Source organism: Gallinula chloropus (assembly GCF_964237585.1).
Source record: "Gallinula chloropus genome assembly, chromosome: 3".
In the NCBI taxonomy this organism is placed as follows: domain Eukaryota; kingdom Metazoa; phylum Chordata; class Aves; order Gruiformes; family Rallidae; genus Gallinula; species Gallinula chloropus.
The window spans coordinates 57304400-57325736 of record NC_140087.1 but is presented as its reverse complement, the minus strand read 5'-3'; the positions used below and the strand labels follow the sequence as shown (position 1 = coordinate 57325736).

The window sequence follows — 21337 nt, the reverse complement described above, 5'->3', positions numbered from 1 at the left end:
CCAATCATGTGAAAGCTTTTGGGCGGGGCTGATGAGTGAGCGGCGAACGGATCGCCCAATAGTGCCGAGGAACGGCAGAGCCGGTAGGACGGAAGGCCAATGGCCATCGGGAAGGGGCGGGACGCGATGAGCGACGGCGGCGGCAGCCACTGTGCTGGGAAGGACTCGGGGCGGCCCGGCCGAGAACGGCGGTGGGGCGGTGCCGTGGGCCGTGCTCCGCCCGCCCCTCCCGGAGCGCTCTGACGTGGGCGGCGGGGAGGGCGGGCCTAGCGGCGGCCTTTGGGACAGGGGCTCCCAACATGTCCGCGCTGCTGGCGGCGCTCGGAGTGCGCGAGCGGGCGGCGACTGCGGCCGGCGGCGGCCAGAGCGGCGCGGCTCGCGCCTGAGGCTGAGCCAGGTACCCCTACGCCCGGGCTGGGCCCTGCCGGGCTGCCTGGGGCTCGGACGCCGAGGGACGCCGGTGCTCGTCCGCCCGACAGGTAGACGGGTCGGAGCCGGCCGCGGGGTACGGGCGAGCGGGTGGTGTCCGCGTCGGGTTGGGCCGAGGTGGGCAGAGGAGGGGGAGGGACTGAGAGGCCGGCCCATGTCGCGCCTGACCGCCTGTTACGGAGTGGCAGGGCCTGCGCGCTTGCCGTGGGAAGCGGGGGCTGGTAGCGCCGGCCTGCTCCGTGGGGCCGGAGGGGCGGCGGGCAAGGCCTGCTGCGTGTGTGTCCCCGGGGAGTGGGCAGGCGCCGCGTAGGCCCGGCCTCCGCCTCTTCCCGCTGGGGGAGAAAAGAGGGCTGGGGGCCGTACTGACACGGCGGGGGAGCTGGGGCTGCCGAGGCAGGCGCACGGAGGAGCGACGGCGAGGAAGTGGCAGGAAAGCCAAGCCCCTCTGTGTAGCTGGGGATGGAGGCCGGTGGGCCCGCCCTCTGTGCGCCACGGTAGGGCGGGCCGGGGCGGCGGCAGGGGGGCCGGCGGCCCAGGTCCCGCACGCCGATCGCTGCATGTGTGGTGGGGAGTCGGCGGACTGGGTCCCGCGTGGGTAGTGCTGAGTGCGGGCCGAGGAAGGGTTCGAAGGCGGCTGGAGTGCTGGGAGCTGCGTGCGGAGCGGGGTTAGGGGGCGGCCGGCGGGCTGGGGCTATGCACGTGTATTGGCTGGGGCCGGGGGAGTGGCGGGCCGGGGGCTGGCGGGGCCCGGTGTTTACCGACGGGGTGGGGTGGTGGGAGGTGACGAGCTGCGAGTAAGGCCCTGGTGCCGGAGGGAGAAGCTGTCCTTAGGCCTGGGCGCTTGTCACGGGCTGGTGGTGTGCGGAGGGGATGAAGTCACAGGCGGATGGGCAGTGCCTGGGCGCCTTTAGCGTGGAAAGGGAGAGAAGTTGAAGGCGGTTCTCTCTTGCAGTTTGGAACTTGCTGGCTCTGGGAGCCCCGTGCGTAGAAACGTGGATGTGTTTTTAACTACAACTCGAAGGGAGGGAGTAATTTTGGTGGACTGGAGGCAGCTGGAAGAATCTGTTGTTTTGTGTGCTGTGATAGGTTGGGGGGAATGATTATGCGGTGGGGATGCAGATGCTGGGTCTCCAGGAACAGTAGTACATGGATGTGTATGGATTGAGCACTGATAGGTAAACAATCCTGTGTGTATTGTGAGAAGTAAGGTGGTAAGTTGGCTGGCTTCTAAGTGTTGTGGAGGAGGGAGGCTTTGGGTGGTAAGCCTATGTACAACTTACAGGCATAGTATTAACAGGTTGCTACAAGGTTCAGAACTTGTTTTCTTTGGTGGCCAGTGTGGTTAGACTTAATGTGCAAGGCCTTCATGTGTAATATGAGATGGTATGTGGACAGAAAGGCATGCATGTTCTTACTGTGTGTGTGTTTGTTTGTTTGGTGCTCACACTGAGAGCTGAGAGAGATGCCAGACTGTCACCGGCTGCTTGAGCCTTGTTTCTTGTGGATTGGGACAGGCTGGGGCGCCAAGCAGTGTGGTCTCTGTCCTGGGAATAGAGGAAGAGGAGCTGTGAATTGGTGTCTCCCCTGTGATGAAATTGAAAGGATGGGTTTTTGTTTGAGCATTGGGATACAAATTGGAAAACATGTAGCAAATGCCATGTGTTGTAGTCAGGATGGTGCTGTTTGGAGAAAAGTCTATGTGTGACCTGGGGAGTTGTAGAACTGTAGGTATCTGTGACGGGTGTTGGGCAGTGTAAATGTGTGTCTGTAATGGCATCAGTGCACTCTTGTGGTTAAACTTACAGCATTTACCACAGATTATAAGAAAGAGAGGGGACTTGGATGGATATTTCGAAGAACAGTAGAGTCCTTCAGAGGTTTGACTACATTTGAAGAGGGGGTATTAGGATGAGTTCATGGGGATTACGTATATACAGGGTGAAGATTATGTTAGGCTATGTATACATGTGTGTATCAGGGGAATGGTATTTGTGCAAAAGGGAAACTGGAGTTTTCATATTGCTGAGTTAGTGAGAACTCTAGTCTGTGTATGGCAAGAGAGAGGAGGCAGATATTTTTGGCTGAGGCAATAAAAAGTTGAAATGATGGGGGTAAGGATGATGAAATGGGTCTGCAGTCCCAGGTGTGTCCTGAGCAGTTGGGAGGCTGTGGGGATTCTTCGCTCCTCACAGTATGGGGAGAAGTATTTTGTAGTTCTGAAAGCCAGTGGAAACTAAAAAAAAGTGAATGAAGATGAGGCAATTTGTGACTGTTAGGAGTTTTGTCAGATTAAGGGAGGCTACAGAATAGTTGAGAGGTTTTTGTTTATTTTGTTCTGTTTGTTCCACTGGCTAAATTGTCCATTAACTTTAAGGGTAAACTTTCACTGAAACTAGCACTCACAATGGTGTTGACGGGTCAGCAGCGAACTAAAACCACTCAATGTGGTGTAGACAAGCTTGGTATATGAGTGGGCCCAGGGCCTTGAATGTGCCTGTTTATTATATGCATTATATATACACCTTAATGCTTCATCTGAGTGCACGTGTCCAGAAGGTAAGAAGTCTTTTGTACTGGACATATGCTTGTGTTTAAAACAGGGTTAGTGCATAAATGTTTGAGGCTCAGAGATCCGTGAAAAGATGAGCAGTTTACAATGGAAAGCTGTTTAGCTGTGATGAAAGTGACAAAAAAAAAGCATGTTCTGAGGGTTTGTGAGTGTGTGTGTTCTATTCAGAGCCCCTTATCTCTTTTGTTCTGCACAGATATTTAGAGGAGGATGTTATATAGGATATGTGGTTTAATTAAGGCATATTGACATCAAGATGAAGGAACTGTAATGAATGTGTTATGGAGAGGGGTGTATGGGAAGTATATAGGACCCATTTTTCTTTGATTGGGGTAGCCATGAGGTCAGTGAGGAGTAAGCTAGAGAAAGAGAAGTCTCACAGTAGTTACCCTGGATAATCCTGTTCCCTTCTTGTCTCTGGTGTGGAAGTCTCACTGTTCACTTAAACTTTTCTGATGGTGATCACTAATGCATGCTTCTGACTTAGGAACTTCAGACCCTGCCCTTGCAGAAATATAGACCCATCACAAATGAAATTAAAGCCTGTGAAATAAGTGTTTGAACATAATCTTTTAAGGTGCTCCATGTCAAGAACAACTGTTCTTGGAGTGAGCAATTGAGAGTAGAGTATTTCTTACATGAATGTGCTGTCTGCGTATTACTGAAGGGGAAAGGCAGTGAAAAACTACTCCTAATAGTGAATGTAAAAATCTGTGAACTATTTTTATTACTATGATCAATATCACTCTTTGAGCAGGGTTTATTTAGACTGCCAGCAAGGGAGGGGGATTGTATGTAGAGCAATGTTTAGAGATTACTGTCCATCTTGAATAAGGCAAACTCTAGCACACCTTGCTAAATGCTGCCATAATGTTCCACGGGGAGGATGTTGGTGTCTTGGGGTTGTGGTTTGTGTTTTATTTTTTGAAATATGAAAATTGAAATTGGTCATTTGTCAGTGTCTTGGATCATCAGTCCATTATGAATGCTTAAGTCTGCCACATATAGGCCTACCTCTTTAGCTTAGTAAGTAGTAAATAGCTGTCTGTTCTCTTCTGGTTGTCACGAGAAAATAGCTAACCAACCACTGGTTTTTGCAAGCTGAGTCTCTTCCAAGTGAATGGGAAAGGGATGGTGAGAGAATCCAAGCTCTAGACAACACATGCGGATTGTGGAGAGTGATTACTCTAATAGTGTGAACTGCAGCTGCTTCCTCCTCACTTCCTTTGCACTGCCTGTGTGAATACAGGATAAATGTTTTATGAAACAGGGTTTAGCCCCCTGGTCTTTAGCATATCCAGTGTGCGTACTATCTTCAGGGAACTTAATTCTGCATAAGTTATTGCAGGTTCTTAATTTAAAAACCAACAGAAAAAGGCTACAGAAATTCAAGTAACATTGGATTGTAGAAGTCAGAAAAGAGAAACTGTGCGTGGACAGTTAAAGATGTGTCCCTGAGGTAAAAACGAGGGTGCTTAGTTCCAAAACAGGCGATCAAAACTGTTTTTCTTTATCAGACAACCTTGCAAATTTCTCAACTGTTTTTCTGACGTCTTTGAATCTTTGGCAGTTTTCTAGCATGGGAGATTTTGGTCAAACTGCTTAGAATTAAATCTTACACAGGTTTATATCTGTATTGTGCTAAAGCCGAATAAAAATTCTGGAGAATTTTGAGTGCCACTCCAAAACAGGACTAGTCTGAAAAGGTTTGCATGAGATGGTAAGCAATAACTGAGCTGGTATAGCAGTCCAGCTCCTTCTGACTTCTTGACATGATATTGGCATGATGAAACAACGAACATAGATTATATTAGCCTTTTAGAAAACCATACATTGAGAGAGAAGGCACAAAGATATTTAATGTAGAAAATGATGGAAGGGAAAACCCCATATCTTAGTGGACAACAACAACATTTCTTATGATCTCAGAAGAAATTATTCAGGCCCAGGTATTTTTCTGCTAGGAAAAGTAAGTTACCCACAACTCTTTCCCCATGCACCATTAGCTTGTTATTAACATTACTTCAATTTATTTATTTTATTTTGTTAATACATTGCTGTCTCATAGCAAAGGTTCTCTGTATCTTTGTTGGGAAATAAACATTCCATTTGAGTTTTCCTTTCAGTAAATAGCACGGCTAGATGCTAAGTCTGTTTTTGGAAGAGTTAGCAGGAATTCAGCTCAGGAAAACATTACTTAGGAGTGTTTCAGACTAGGCTACTGGAGAGTTTCAGATGGCTCTTTAGTGCGTATTATAATGACAAGTCAATGATCGAGAACTTCCAGTTAAGTAACAAAGGAAAGCATCCCTCTCTTCTCAGTTTTCAGGGGATTAGCATGTTAACAGAAAATGTAGGTCTTCAGTAATCCTACTTCTGTGTCTGCACCTCGATATAGGAAGTTGACATTTACTGAATGTGTAGCAAACGTGTTTCTGTGTTGTTAGTTTATGAATTGATTGTTTTTATCAGGGAGGTAATGAAGAAAGATGATGATTTCATGAGTAGAGACCATAATGCTTTATTGTAATTCATTCATACAATGCCACTTTGGTCTGTTCTCACCAGCTTGTCTGTTCTGCTGAAGCCAGGTATTATTTGTTCAAAACTCATGATCTTTGATTTAAAATTTTGTATAGTGAAAGAAAAATTGGTGACTGGAGAGAACAAATCTCAAATGATGGAACTATTTGTAAAGAACTGATGTTTTGATTCAAGTGGAAAACTGAAACAATGAATATTGTGTTGGTCAGCTTATTCAAAAACAAAAATACCTCTTATCTGGGCAGCTTTGTTGGTTAAGCTCATGTGCAAGTAATATAAAGCGTTATCGAGCACATGCTGCTCTTCCTTTCCTATTACCAGCTATAGTGGTGCCACTGCTGGGGGTTGTTCGTTGCGTTTTCAGTGTTCAAAAAGCTCTGTAGAAGAGTTGATGTCGGTGCTGCATGAAGTGTGTAGGTCTTGGTTTTGTTGTGGTGGGCTTTATTTTAAACTTGATTCAGAGAACTTTCCTAGGTCTATCCCCACTAGCTTTTGATGCTCTGAACTGTAAAGGGGTGGAAGCAAAAGTGGGTGAGTGGCGAGATGCTGCAGTTACTCAAGAAACACTGAAATTCACAGTGCAACCCCCCTCTTCAGGGCTAATGAGGTGTGCGTTGGCAGCTTAAGTCTGTGGGTTTAGTTGGTGCTGCCTGAGGCTCTCTTAAATGAATGGGCAATATCTGCCACTTTGATTATATTTACATTAGCAAGCAGTTGCTGCAATTAAAGATGGTAGAATGAAGCAGTAAGTTAGGCAGACCCAGTGTCCGTGGTGTGTGTACTTCATGAGGTTTTATTTTAGACTAGTTGTCTGGTTCTGTGGACTGAGTATAATCCAAACATGACTGGGTATTAGGCGTTTTCCCAGAGTTTTGATGTAGGTTAATCTGAGATGTGTCCAGACACTTCTGAGATGTGAGACAAAGCACAGCGAGTGACTCGGCTTTACTTTAGAAGTAAAACTGGTCCAAACTGAAGTGCTAATGTAGATGTACCAACTGGGTCTCTAAAAAGCACCTTGGAGCATTGCAGAAGGTGTTGAGCTATGTGGGGGACTGGATTCTTCCTTCTGCACCCTAAATGCTATTGTCAGGACTGCAGAAATTGGCCAGATGCTCTTTGAGCAAGGATTGTTTATCTTGACTGGTAGCTGAATCTGTTCCCAAATTATTGTCCCTGGTGTTGAAATTGTCTGTGAAAAGAACTGCAATAAATTCTAGAAAGTAGTTCTTTCATAGTGTAACTGCAGCTAGTTGATAATGAAACTAGCTGCGTGAGCGCAGGTTGTGAAGCCTGGCTTCCTGTGGCTTTGTGTCTTGTGGTTGGATTTTTCTGGGTGTACTGTATTGTGAGCTCAAAGTATTTTCATTTGTTTGGGGGCATTATCTGCCCTGTATGGGAAGCTGGGTTTTGTAGCATAGCTGCGCTCCTGCTGTACTTGTTCTCAAGGGACACTTGTCTGGATATCTCCTTGATCTGACCTTTTTTCCATAAAACGCATAGGATGTGATTATCTCTGAACTGTTTGCTCCAGTGTTAATTGTGTCCAGTTTCCATAAAACTTGAGGGGGAGAAGGACACACCATAGTTTGGCTTCCTAAGGTTGTATTCTACTTATTTTCCACTAATGGTATCTCTACTTTTAATGCCTTATTGTATGTACCGATATTTTAAATTTCTTCCAAATGAGTTAAAAAGGGTTTTCCCCCTCAAGCATTTCAGGTAACCTATCTAGAATTAGGAATTTATGTTCTTAATAGCAACTTTTTAATGGGTGCTAAAAATCTATTCTCCATAGGATAGGTAGAATTCTTTGAAGTATCCAACATGCTTATTAAATCACCTCCAAATATAGAGAGGTCTAAAGTTGCCTTTGTATGTTGTAGCCTTTTGTAATACGCGCTGTAATGCACGCTCGTACCACAAATGGTAGTTTTGGACTGTGTTTCTAGGAGAGAAGTGAATGAAAGGTTTGAAAGTGATGTACTGAAGCCTCTGGAGTATAGCTAGATTGTATTTTGAGGGTGGTGGATTAGGAATTGGAGGGGGCAGGGACCTGTGTGTGTGATCACCCTTGTGACCTTGAAAAGCTGCTGAAACTCTGAAGTGCTTTGCTACTGCAGATGAGAAGTACTGTACTGAAGCCATGTGGTACTGTGGGCCAAGTTCTGAGAGTTCTGTCTTCAGTGTATAAACCTAAAGAAACTGTTCTTTTTGCTTCTATTTTAAGTGGACCTATGCTCACAGCACTGACTTCAGAGAGCTTCTGTAAAGGTATGAACGGTGAATCTAGCACAGATGCTACTCAGTTTCTTTCTGTCCCCTTTGTGCTCCTGCTCTCCATTTCCCTGGTGTAGGAATAAAATACTTGTGTTATTCTAGTTCCAACAAGAAAATCTCATCCTGGTCAAAAGGTACTTTGAATTTGAGCAGAAGACCTTGCTTCAGATACAGTACTAGTTTCAGGCACTGCTTTCTACTGTTCAACATTGTGTTTGATTCTCTGTGGGGCATTTGAGAAAAAATGTTTATAGCTGCTTTTTCAAGAAAGGGTGCTCTTTAGTGTGCATGTTCAACACAATCTTTTTTTTTTTTCTCATTTCAGTTTTTGTAAAACTTGAATCCAGACCTAACCGAGGTAGTCCATTGACTCCTAGGTAGTGGTCATCAGTCCAACATATGAGAAGGTAGAGAATCTCCATCTATCCGGGTAGAGCCTCAGCATACAATACAGTCTGTCAAGACTTGCGAATGTCTTGCTTTGAGTGTCCACAGTAAGAACTGAAGTGACGCCTCTAAGGAGGTTATTAACAGTGTCTAATTACAGGTGGGATTTACAGGCATCTTTAGTTGAGTGTTATCCAGTAATTATGGGACTACTACCTATAGGTGTATCCAGCTGACTCCTCGGATGCGATGTTTATCCATTTGCTAGCTTGTCATGTTTTCTGCATCTTTACTGCTTTTCCAGGAGATGCGTTCTGGCAAGGGACTTTTTGTTTCACTTTTATCTGAGAAGTCTTTTTTTTAATTTTTAATGTTCTCTTACGGGGTTTTAAGTATGAAAAATACCATTGTACTACTAATGATAATACTAAAATTAGCCAATACTGCATCTGGATTTGTTATTTCCTGCTCTCTTCCTTACTGATAGCTTAGGCTGTGGATGAATTTGTTGAAGTCTTCCAAAGTCTAGGTTGTGGCTGATTATGTTACTCTGCAGAGCACTTTAGATAAACTGGAAGAAGATTGTACATAAAACTTCAGATAGTAGGGGGTTTATACATACACAAAATGAAACGTGAAAACAATAGGTAAAGCTGGGGGAAAGGAGGTATGTGAAACCTGTTCTGTGATTCCTCTGTAAGTGTACCACTAACTGCTGCTTGAAAGAGAACCTAGAAGTTCAGATGCAGAGTCAGTTAAAAGGTGCTTTAGTGGTAGCAATTGCCTGTTTTGTGGGAGATTTTCCAGCCAACCCTCCTGTAGAGTATGTGCATCCTTTACAATGTGAAGGAACTGGAATCTGATTTAAGGTGACTTTTTTTAATAGCAGTTTGTGGGATCAAGGAAAAGACAAGCATACCACCTTTGTGGATGATTATATTGGAAAGAGGATGATTCACAGCGTTTGGTAGAGTCAAATAGCTGTGCAGCCTCCTCTGCAGGAAGGACGGAAGAGCTCATCTGTTCTTTTATAAATGGTAAAAGCCTTAATTTAACATTTGCATGTTTTAAAATTGAAATTATAATTCAGGTTGTGTGTGATGTGGAAGAAAAGCATTGTTAGGCTTCTGCCATTGTGACATCAGTGGTTTGCATCCTAGTTTTATATCATAGTAAATAATAGAATTTATTTAACTTCTGTTTGTGCTTTGGCTTGCCTTATGGTGAAGCACGTCCATGCTTCTATGTTTTATTACTATATTTGAATGTGAGAGTGATGGAGGTTCAGCTGCTGAATATCTAGCTTGTAACATTAAATTCCATAGGATGACTTCTCACTTTAACTGGAATGTACCAAACACAAGCAATTTAGGCTAGAGGAGAACTTCTAAAATATTTAATGAATTAAAAATAGCTGTTCTTAACTGTAACAGCTTACTATGTCACTTTGACTGTTGTTGCAGTATTGTTTTAATTTAAGGAAGAATGCTATCAAGTTAGAGTATGAGGCTTTTGGAGGGAAGGGGGATAAGGTTAGACTGTAAAAACAATTTCTGATGTGGGCTTTTTTTTTTCTTTTACAGTAAGTGAAATGTGTCTTGACTTAGGGAGTCAGGGGAAGAATTAAAGTGCAAGTACAGTTTGGGATTCTCAAGATGCGCTTGTGCATTGCTGTTGACAGTGTCAGGGAATAGAATTTAACGTGGTCAGAAGAATGTCACTGGGGAAACTACTTTGAAATTGTATTTTTTAAAAAAACTTTATATTTGGGAACTACTTTCCTTGAAAAATATATTCTCAGATAAAGTGTTTTCTCAGATATATTTAATGACAATGCTATTTTCAGTCTAAAGTTCTGAACCTGTGCAGAGGGAAAGTAAGGAAGGCTTCATGTAGGAAAAGTACCAGTCAGTTAATGCTTGAAGCAATCTTTTTTTTTTTTTTACTGTTGCTTTGTGCAAGGTTACCAGTTTCAAATATTTTGTATAAACAAAAGTGTGGGGTAGCAATTCTGTAGCTGAAGTAGCTCAGGTTTGGTTGGTTTTTTTTTTCAAGATATCTTAAAGTTTGTCCAGACTTGAAATCTGATTATATTGTTAGCTTCACAAAGAATACAAAGCTGGTGTGGAGAACTTCTTAGTATGTGTTTCCATACTGTCTCTTCCTCCATAGGTCTTTTTTGTTTATTGAAATACTGGTTAAAACAGAAGCTCTTCCACATAAAGCAGACATGACAGCTTAGATCTGTCATGAATTGTCAGATTTGTGCTTGAGTCCTTTCTAAGGTAAGTAATGGTCCTAGAACACTGTATTGGAATCTCCCCCATTTTTCTATTTATTTTCTTTTTATTAATAATCTTACGCTATCACTGGCACAAAAAGAATGTGTGAACCTGGACTACCTGGAGAGAACTTTCTTTTGCACCATTTATTTTGTTCCAATTTCAGAACTATTGGTTCTTGGCATGTAGTGTTCATAATTTCCTTTCCTTGGGTCAGAGTCTGCTCTTGTTGCTGCAGGAGGAAACTGAAATGAAGCAGGAGAGGAAATGAAAAGTAATGTCCTTAGCAAGGATGAAAACGACAATGCTTTCTAAAGAACTGAAGTCATAAATTCACTGTGAATTTAAGCTAGTCCAGAGAATACTTGAGTAGGCAGAGAACATTATTCATCGTGGAGTAATCTTCCATATTCTCTTATCACAGGGTTCCATGTTCTGTTCATTCATCTGTTCATCATGAAAAAGATTTTAACCAGCAGATCTTCAACCTTTTCTTACCATTACCAAGTTCTGCTCTATGCCACTAGCCTACTGGAATTATTTGCCTTTCGGAGGTATTGTGACTCTTGATACCAGCATAGGTAAAAAACAACATGTCTAAGTTGACCACTGACATCTGAATTGCTGGATGAGATGGGAAGCCAGATACTTTATGTTAGTCTTCTCTCACCTTATCTTTGTCAATTTGTTGTTTCTTTGAGCTCATTTTCTCCTGTTGTCCCCCTTCTTGAGAAAGGTTGGGGAGGCCTTAGTCTGTTGTGCTTTTTCCTGAATTGTGTAAGAGTTTTTGTTGTTTTCCCCTGAATTTGGGTGAGCAGGGGGAAATCCTGAGAATAGGGGAGAATTTAACAATAGATCATGCCGTGTATTAGGTGTCACAGAATTGGTAGATTCCCTGTCACTGTTGCTGAGGAAGCAAAAATTCCTAGAAGGTCTTTGGGTGACTGAAAGGATGTACTTGGACTAAACTACCATGTTCAGAGAAGAAAAGAAAGGGAAATTAGTGACCTGATGTGACCCGGAATAATTTTTCCTTGGGGTGGGGGGAAGCAGTAAAGCTTGTTTGGTTCAACTGCCAAAGGATACCTTCATCCTATCTCTGAAACCCTGGAGACAGGACGAAGGTAAACCCAGCACAGTTAAGAAATAGCTAGCATGTACTTCAGTTGAAGCTGAGTATACAATTCTGGATTTATGCTATGTTAGTTTCTAGTCATTAAATCTTATGCTACCTCACTGAGAGTGCTGGGCACTAGATACATCTGCTTCCTTTGTCAGCCAGCCACTGTTATTTTCTTCCAGCTGTTTAAAAACAATGGATGTAACATCTTGAAAGCTGGCTTAATGTACACAATATAACTTTGGCTTTGTCCCTTCGTTATGGGGAGTTCATTCCTTCTACCCAAATAGCTTTCTGCTATATGCTGCCTAGTTGGATAGCATCTGTTATTCCTCCTTTTAGTTAAAGGTCCTTAGAATCATTTGTTTTTTCACCACTTTCCATGTTGACACAGTACAAAAAAGTTCTTGTTAGGCCTTTGCGTGCACTCAGGCGTTTGTTTCTGGAACCCGCTCATAATCCTGACTGCTTCATTAAGGAAGAGACTCATGTAATTCCTAAAGTATGTTAGTGCTGCTGTATTTCTGCTGTCTTTTGCCTCTTGCCATGTGCTTCTCTCCTTCCTCAGGCTGACGCTTGGTTGTGCCTCATTTCATGGTGAAAGTGTTATGTGATGTGTGTTGAGCGTCTATTGCTGAGGTTAATTTCTTTCAGTTTAGCTTCTTGAATCAGCTTGCTAATTGAGGGTACAAGAGCACTTATTAATGCAAAAGTAGAAAAAGCAGAAAGTACACCTGGCAAGATGTGGGCTTACAGCAGTTTCCACTGTAGCCTAATTTGTTGTAAAACTGCACCCTGAGATGTTTCCAAGTGGGTTCTTATGAAGTGTAGTTATTAAGATGAGTTCTTAACATTGATGGTTTGGATAGCTGATGACCTATCTTGCAAGTGATTTTAGGATTTTAATTTGCAAGTAATTTTAGGATTTTCTGAATTTACTTGCACTGTTACTGCTGATGAAGAGAAGGCTGACTATACTGGAAGTCACCTGACTGTGACAGTTAGAAGTGTCACCAGTCATGTTGCAGTCCTAAAGTAAAAGAACTTGCAATTAACAGATTATGTTAAAAGCTCTGTTGTAGCTAGATTAAAAATACCTCTTCACAGTAGTTGTTCTGGTTTAACTAAATATCAGCACTTGTTGATGAGAATATTCTGTAGGCGCAAGAGAATGCAGCAGAAACCAAAATTTTACATAGCAAAGATGGTGGTAAGGAGCTGGTCAGAAAGTTCCTGAGCGAGTCAAGCTTGCTTTCTATGCGTTTTGTCACGTTTGCAAATTTCCTTAGGGGATAAGAGGACTGCCTCTGCTCATGTTCACTGCTTAATGGAGAACTAGAGTATCTTATCATGCCTAAGTTTTGGGGAACTGTGAAGGTACTGAAATATTTGAAGTGAAACATAAGTTCTCATGACTGGTGGAGACTAGGTTTTTTGTGGTTGTTTGTCAGACAGTGATTGGTTTTGTATCCAGGAGTTCATGAAATTTTTGAAGTTCAGAGGTCTCAGTGAAGCTGAGAGGTTTTGTTCAATACTCTCTGGGAGAAATTTAAAGAATCTGAAAAGAGGTAAGCAATCTAAATTTCAGAAATTCTTTCTAATGAGACATGTTTAAGTTTTCTTGGCCATTTGCTATTCTTTTCCATTTCTTTCTCATATCTTTCTCTGCCACCAGTTTCTATAATAAATTTTAAGAAGAGTTACTGAACACCAAGCTTTGCCTCTTATAACTGCTGCTGTAACTGTCTTGTTGCCAGATACCTTGAAAGTTAGCCAGAAGCTCAGTTGTTTGATGGCTGCATTCACTTGTTGAGACCTGCTTATTTTTATGCACAGAGTTCTTATATTTAGGCTTTGGAACACTTGGATTTTGCAAATTGTTGAAGCCTAGAGTAGGCTCCTGTTCACTGTTTCAGGCTGTGTTATGTAGTAAAGAAGACTTTATTTCACTTGATAAAAACATTAAATACTGCTTTCCTTGGATAGGACTATCCATAAATAGTTTATATCAACCATTCTGTAGCAAAACATTTCTGGGGCCCTTGAAAAAGGTGACTGGAAATTTTGTGGGTTTGCCTTGGTTCAGTCATGCTTGAGCAACCTGACTGCCTTCTGTCAAATGACTAGGTCTTCAGGTGGATGTTTTGTTTTGTTTGTTGTTTTGTTGGTTTTTTTTTTTTTTTTTTTGCTTTGACCTTAAAAAGCTTTTTACAGTGACACACAGTGTAGTCCTATTTCCAATCTGAATGGGAGGGTGACTAGACAAATGGAAAGTGGTTGAAGAGTCATCTCAGTGTTTGGTGGTTCATACTCCACCAGGACAGCAGTTACTAGAGCTCCTCAAGGGTCTGCTGTGGCCTACATTTTTTTTAATGTCTTTATCTCAATGACTTGGAGGAGGAGGTGGAATGTACCTTCATCAGTTGTATGGTAAGACAACAGCACTGTGTGGCTCAAAGGCAGAGCAGCCCTCCTTAAGTACTTGGAAAGGCTGGAGGAATGTGCCCATACGAATCTTAGGAGGCTTAACAAGGGCACATGCCAAGTCCTGCTTCTGGGATTGGTAACCCTCCTGCAGTGCTATGGACTGACTGGTTAGATTGTAGCTCTGCTGAGAAGGGCTGGTTCTGTTGAACAATAGGCTATATACAAATCAGCAGTTCACCCTGGTAGTGATCAAAACAGCTTTATTCCTCTTTAGTTGACATTTGTTCTGGATGTTCATAGACAACATATGTAATATTGTGTCTAGTTTTGCTCCCACTCTCCCTACCCCAAACAAGAACAACATGGGTAAACTTAGGGCAAACCCACCAAGGTGGTCAGGGAGCTGGAGTGTGCGACTTCTGTAGTCATGCTGGGAGCTTTTGTGGCCTTGTTTACTCTGGTGAAGAGATGGTCAGGAGTGATCCAATATTACCCAACCATCTAGTGTATGCAAGGATGGATTGCAAGAAGATGGAACAAGTCTCTATGGAGTTTTACGGTGGGAAAACAAGAGACAGTGGTGATAAATTGGAATGGCTGGATATATGTTGGACATTTTCTACTGTAAGTATGATTGTTAAGGAGTTATAGAAGGTAACCTGTAAGCCTCTGTGGAGGTTTTTGGGACCTGAGTGGATAAAGCTCGAAGCAACTGGCATTGACTTCAACATTGACTGTGCTTAGAAAAGGAAATTCAACTACGTGATATTGTAGGTGCTCTCCACTCTGAATCATTCTTTGAAAAGTTACTTGTGGGAGGGACATCCATAGCCAAACTTACTAATATACTTGGTTTTATTTGAAATCTTTTATTCTTTGTGTGAGTAGCATTTATTTCTAGTGCTCCTAAATAAAATAACTTGGATGTAATCAGTTACTCCTGCTGACTATTTTTGTTATTAAGCTTTAGTTACTTGAAATCTACCTATTGAGTAATCGCAAAATAAGCAAGGTACATTGATTTAATAAGTTCATCTATGAAAGAAAATAAAAATGTTATTTCTTAGTGTTGAAGAATTTTTAGAACTTCAGAGTGATCAATGTCTTGTTTCTTGCTTTTCTTCACCCATTACTCTCAACCATGTAGTAAAACAAAGCCATTTGTGGAGCATTTTTAGTTTGAAGTTATAAGTGGGCTTGGGGAGTGGGAATGATAGGACAAGGGGCAGTAGATGCAAGCAGTACAGGAGGTTCCATGTGAATATAAGGAAGAACTTTGTCACTGGGGGGGTGACAGACCACTGGAACAGACTGCCTGTAGAGGTGATGGAATCTCTCTGGAGATATTTAAAAACTGCCTGGACATGTCCTTGTGTGACCTAATCTTGGTGATCCTGCTCTGGAGAAAGGGTGGACTAGATGATCTTTTGAGAACCCTTCCAACTCCTAACGTTTTGTGATTCTGTGAAAGATAGGTACTGGAAAAGGAAACTAAATCTCAGTTTCTCTGAGATTGGCCCACTTCCCTCTTTGTCCAGGCCTATGAAGAGAAGCTGTCGTCCTAGGTGCTCCATGTAGATATCTCCAGAATGGCTTTCGTCATGTTCATGCTGCAGAAATTATATACTGATACATCTGGGCATGGTGGGTTTAACTGTGTTAGCCCTTCTCGTGCATTTGTGAGAATTTTCTTTCTCAGAAGCAAGATAATTTTGGTCATGCGTGTTTCTGCTTTGGCTTTGAAAGAAGTCTGTTGTGGCTAGTAACAGGCTTCTTTGTCGTGATTTTTGTGCTTTAAATTAAGTTTGAATTACAACTTTTAGACTTTTGAGTTCAGGATTTGTATATGTTCTTGTAGATTACTGTAGTATGCCACACTTCTCCATCCTCTCTGCACTTAAACATGCATGTGTACGCACAAGTGTGTACAGCCTCTGTCATGTGGTTATACATGGTTTTGATTTGGAAATGCCTTTGCTTCCATGTCTGTGAAGGTGGTACATATTGATGGTGGGAGTTTTTTGGCAAGTAGTGGCCATTGATTGACAGAGCTTAGATCACTTCAGACTTCATCTCTGACAAGGGAAAGGTATTCACGTAATCTTTTGCTGCGTTACCATGGACAAGTAGAAACTTCTTGACTAACTTGGCCTCTTCCAGGGGTTTGTGTATTTTATTACTTCCAGCCTGGAAGCTGCAATTAAGCAGTTCTTGAGATGTAAAATTTTAATGAGTACTGTGTTGAAGTAGGAGAGAAATTGGTCAATTCTTCCATCTTGCTACTTTCAGACTCACAGGCTCTTCTGCTTTACTCACCTCTTATATACAAGGAAGAGTCTCTAAAGTGAATCTTTATCAGAAGGACAAAGATCTGGAAGAAATTTGACTTTTGTACTACATTCAAGGTAAGACTTTCAGAATTGTCCATGATCAGATGACAAAATGCATGAATGCTGAGGCTTGCAAAATGGTACTGAGTTCTTACTGAGTTCTTGGCTTCTTGCATATTATACTATTCCTGCAGAATATTACGAATATTTATTAAGTAGTAAATACTTCCACGTAATTCTGTGGGCATACACTAATGATCAGAGCTACAATAAGATACCTGTGGCTGTGCTGCTACTTGTAACTAATATTTACTATGCGAAGCTGTCTTTTGGGTGGCATAGGTGTTCTTACTTCTGAAACTGATCCACTAAGTTGCATGACACAAAACAGAATGTCTTACTAAATTGGTGGTCTCTTGGAAAATATTTTTTTAAACGTTCTGTGCTGAGCTGCTTGTAATTTCTGTGAATGTGTTGTTACAGCTCTTGAGTGACATTTCTAGTCAATTGCGAAATACCAAGAAATAATTGGGAGTCAGAGGGCAGGTTGGTTGCATTTTGGAAGGAATGGTAGTTGCATTTCTTTCTGTGAAAGCCTAGCTGCAAGCACGTAGACAGTTGTCATTTGTCTGCAAGTTAGAGCACTGGTCAAGTGGTAGAAGCCATTAACATCATTCAGCAGAGTGAAATCGTTTCCTTCAGCTTCCAGGCACAGTTTAACAAAATGCTTAGTAATGTTTATTGTTTCATTCCCACACCACCCCCAGGGAAGAGTGGAGGATAAAACAAGGACTAGGGATAAAACCTGTAGTAGACAAAGTGGAGTTCCCTCCAGTGGGACCAGTCTTGGGATGTATATTGATTATCCTTTTGACTGGGCTAGCACTCAAAGGGACAAACTGAAAAAGAGGTTGAAAAGAATGGAGAGGCACGTAGCTAACGCTTGCAGTGATGATAGCTTGTGTAAGCTGGGGAATACATGCCTGTGGTATCAGCCATAGGACAGACGGTGGAGACATTTACATATAGTCAGTTAGGAGGATGTAGGAGATGTTTTGGGGACAGGAAAGTACAAGTAGCACTTAATGTGTAGGCAGGTGTTTGCCTAATGTTAGCTCTTCAATTTTTGGGGGGGTGGAGACATCCTGAATTTGCACTCACTGTGCTGAATTCAGCACCTATTTGAAGACTCAAATCAACACTCTTCTATTCATGTACCTATTTCTAATTTGTTGTGACTCTGGTTCTGTTTTTATACAGTAGGTTTTACCAAATTATCTGTGTAATCACCAAGCCGAATATCTGCTTTTCTTTTTAAACCACTACGTTCATCAGGGTTCTTTTGGTGGTTGTTCTACCAAAGCCTGAATACTTAAAAGTATTCCTTCTTGTCTTGATGGGTTTTTTTTTACAGGTACCTTGTTTATTCCAGACAGCTTGTCAGACTTAGTATAGAATACATGCAGGTTAAGCTTTAGATATACCAAAGTGGTAAGACTGAGATGTGAGCTTTGGAAGATAAAAATTGTTTAAAAAACATCTTGACATCTTTATACATGAGATGACAGAGTAGAGTGTCTGCCCCCTTGCCACACTTAATACGTGGAGCAGTAATCTTTGGTGGAGCTGGAGATGGTGTCTTAATCTGTGTTACCCAAATTTGCCTGCAGCTGATGTCTGATGTGATGAATAGCATAAAACGAATGTTGAATTATTAACATGCTTGCTTCCCGGAATCCTTTTTGCTGTCAAGTCTATGTAGACCTATCATTACTGCATTGACTGCCTGTAATGCCCTCAAGCACCCTGTCTAATATTGATTTCTTGAAAGCTGGCATGGTCTTCTTGCATGTTAGTTTTAACATTTTTACTGATAAAATTGCCCTTTGAATTTTTGCAGGTATAGTTCGACAGGTATCGTCATACTTGCCTAGTGGCCAAGTTAAGAGTTTTTACTCGATAAATACATTTGAAACCAGCATTGAAATAAATATTGCAAATCAAGAGAGTTTAAACTGTATTGATTACAAGTGAGTTAAAGTGATTTATTGTGAAACTGAAGTTGCAGCACTAATTGGACAAAAACTTGAGTATTTAAGCTTGCAAGTTGCCAAATGGCTGCTTCTTGCCAAGTACTCCTCTGTTTAGATGACAAGTGAAGCAGTTCAGATAGCCTCAATGCAGACACCTGAAAAAGATTCCATGTGTCCAGGCAACGATACTGGAGACTGCTGCCAGAAAAAAAGGTAATGGAAATTTGCTTCACTCTCCAGTTCCTAGAGATAGTAATTTTTTTTATTAGACTTCAAAGTTTTTCCTAAAAAGTTTCTCTAGCCTGATGGAAAAGTAGAGCATGCTAAAAAGGTGCAGTAGGGAGTACTGTGTTCTCTGAAGTAGTCTGACAAGCCATCTGTGATCTGAAATCTAACTTTCTGTAGCATACTGTGAATTGAATAGAATGTATCATGTGATAACAGGTTTATTGATCCTGTTACTGTATGGAAATAGATCATTACATGTCATGTAAGATCAGCTGCGTCTTAAGCATTTGTTTATAAATGCCTTAAAATCCTTTGAGAGATGTTGTGTCTGAAATGAACCCAATCAGCTCATCTGGGTTGATTTAGGAAGGTGATAAATCTGTGTTAGCAATAGAGGAGAGACTTTCTAAGCAAACAGACACTGGTAAAATGAAGGTGTCTTTACATTTCTAAGTGCTGATTCTCATCTTGCTAATGCAGCACTGTTAGTGAAGCAATTTGCTGATAAAAAAAATCGTAAGATGGAAGAGAGACTAAGGAAAAAACTGTTCTAAAACTGTAATTGAGGTATAAAAATAACTTTTAACAATTCCTATTTGGAGACTTCAGTCCCTGTGTTATTTCAATTAGTTCTTTTGGAAGATTGTGTGTGTGTATGTAGGCTGTTGACATAACAGATGCTTGAATTATCATTCCAAGTTATGTTCTTTGCAGTAAACATTAAAATGCCTATAGCATAGTAAGTGTTAATATTTGGCAGCTTGTAGTACTGATTTGAATGTGCTTGTGATCTTATTATGGTGTTGAATGACCTTTTTTGCCTTTAACTTAACTTTTTCATGTATAAACCTAGCAGGTGGTAATGTGGCTAAAAATGACACAGAACCAAGTGGTTAAGTAGTGTGGCAGAGAATTTATGCCTCCTGAAACTGTCTGCATGGGAACATTAGCAGTGTCGAAGTTGTTTGGTGGGTTTTTTTGGTTTTTTTTTTTTGTTTAATCTACTGTGGTGGCTCCGTTTTAGTTCATTTATATCTGAAGAATCACCCTTAGAAGATGAGGGAAGTGTAAGAACCGTACTTGTGTTCTTGGGGAGATGGGAAGTCCTTTGCCTATTCATCAGTTTAATAAAGACATTAGAAACTACTCTTGCTACCCTTTAGAAACCTAATACAAGTTGATTTCTGTCCCCGTCAAATATATTGACACTAGGGAATTATTACTGTGTTTTCTGTACCTGGTACTAACTGAAATACTGTAATTTTGCTTGTTTGTCACTCCACTTTGGAGTTTATCCAAAAAGGATGAAGAAGTTATACTCATGATCCCACTTAGGGCTGTGTGTATTAGACATGTAAGAGGGGAAAATGTGATTAGTTGACATGCATGTCCTGTAATTGTATCATTCCCTTTAGACAAAATGGGATGTTATTGTTCCTTTGAGAATCTTGTGTGGGATTTTTGCTCTAAATATAGGATCTGTATAGGAAGACATGTTGTGGAAACGAGATTAATTTTTTTTTTTTGTAAGGAGCAGCAGAAATACAAGATTTGGTATTGAATATAAAGTTCTTTCTTGACTTCAGTGGTAGTAGCTAGATTTCATTCAAAAGCTGACTTGTCCTAAATGCATTGCTAGGTGCTAAGGCAAGATACTCCACCCGGATTAACTTTTTAGGAGCCCTAGCTCTTAGCTGGTTTAAAAATCACTGAAGATTATTCAGAGATTAATTACTCAGCATGTTAGAGAATTCTTACATTTTACAGGAGACTTCTGCACAAAATCTGTTCTTCCCCTTTGCGAGCATTTCCTACCACAAACTCGCACAGATATCAGTCCTTTGAAAACTATCAAGCTTCCTGACTCTGTCCTGCAGCTAAAGCACCTTAAAATTTTGGAGCTTATTGCCTTTACTTCTATTGGCCTGATTACTACTTTTATTGTTAAGTTGCTTTCTACTTTATCTTTCAATGTTTTGAAGTCTGTAACAATGGAGTTTCTTTATTATCCAGGTGCACATGCTTGCTACAGAATTAACAGATCTGAAATCTGTTGCTGTCTTGGATTTTCCTGACAAGGGCAAAGCCCTTTTTACTGCATAATCAACAGGAAAAATTTTTATTTGTAAGAGTACTTCTGAATTTGGACAGTATCATAGTTAGCGAACATCTCACTGTTCTCCTGAGGAAAGGCATGACAAACTCTGGATGTTCTTTAACGCTATAATAGTAGCTAGAGTGGATGAGACAGTTTACTTTTGTGTGAAGTGAGGTGTGGTTTAGGGACATGCTGATTTGACCCAGAGGACTTCTGAGTAGATGTGCCCTGTAATGTTATCAGATTGCAGGTGTGGTGGATTCTTTCTCAGAACATTTAACCAGTGCTCCATGTGTTATTTCTGCTTGGTTTAAGCAGATGGATAATTACAAAATCTAAGTAATCCACCTGGTGTGACTTTTTTAAAATAGTGATTTGAAGGCCAGATGTTCTTAGAGGCAACAAACGGACAGATGGTTTCATAGTGACTCATTAGCTATTGCTACCTAGGTGTCCTAGCTAGTAAAATAAGTGTACCTCATGGGGATACACCGTAGGAATGTGCTCAAAAGATAGGCACTTCAGTAAATGTGATCTTGTGTTGCCCATGCAAATCATGCTGTGTCTGAGCTCAGATTTTGAGACCCCATCAGGAAGATGGATTTTTGCA

General features: G+C 41.4%; 1 protein-coding gene across 3 annotated transcripts in view; it reads left to right on the top strand.

Moving 5' to 3' along the window:
* Positions 1-310: 310 nt before the first annotated feature.
* The window catches only part of PPM1B (protein phosphatase, Mg2+/Mn2+ dependent 1B), a 58780-nt gene continuing 37753 nt past the window's right edge, over positions 311-21337 (top strand). For 2 of the 3 annotated variants that reach the window (XM_084261797.1, XM_084261795.1), the window contains exons 1-3: positions 311-479; positions 16328-16443; positions 18269-18614. The gene's annotated coding sequence lies outside the window, so the exon portion shown is untranslated. The remainder of the gene's footprint in view (positions 480-16327; positions 16444-18268; positions 18615-21337) is intronic. The other variant, XM_084261796.1, reaches the window with a different exon arrangement.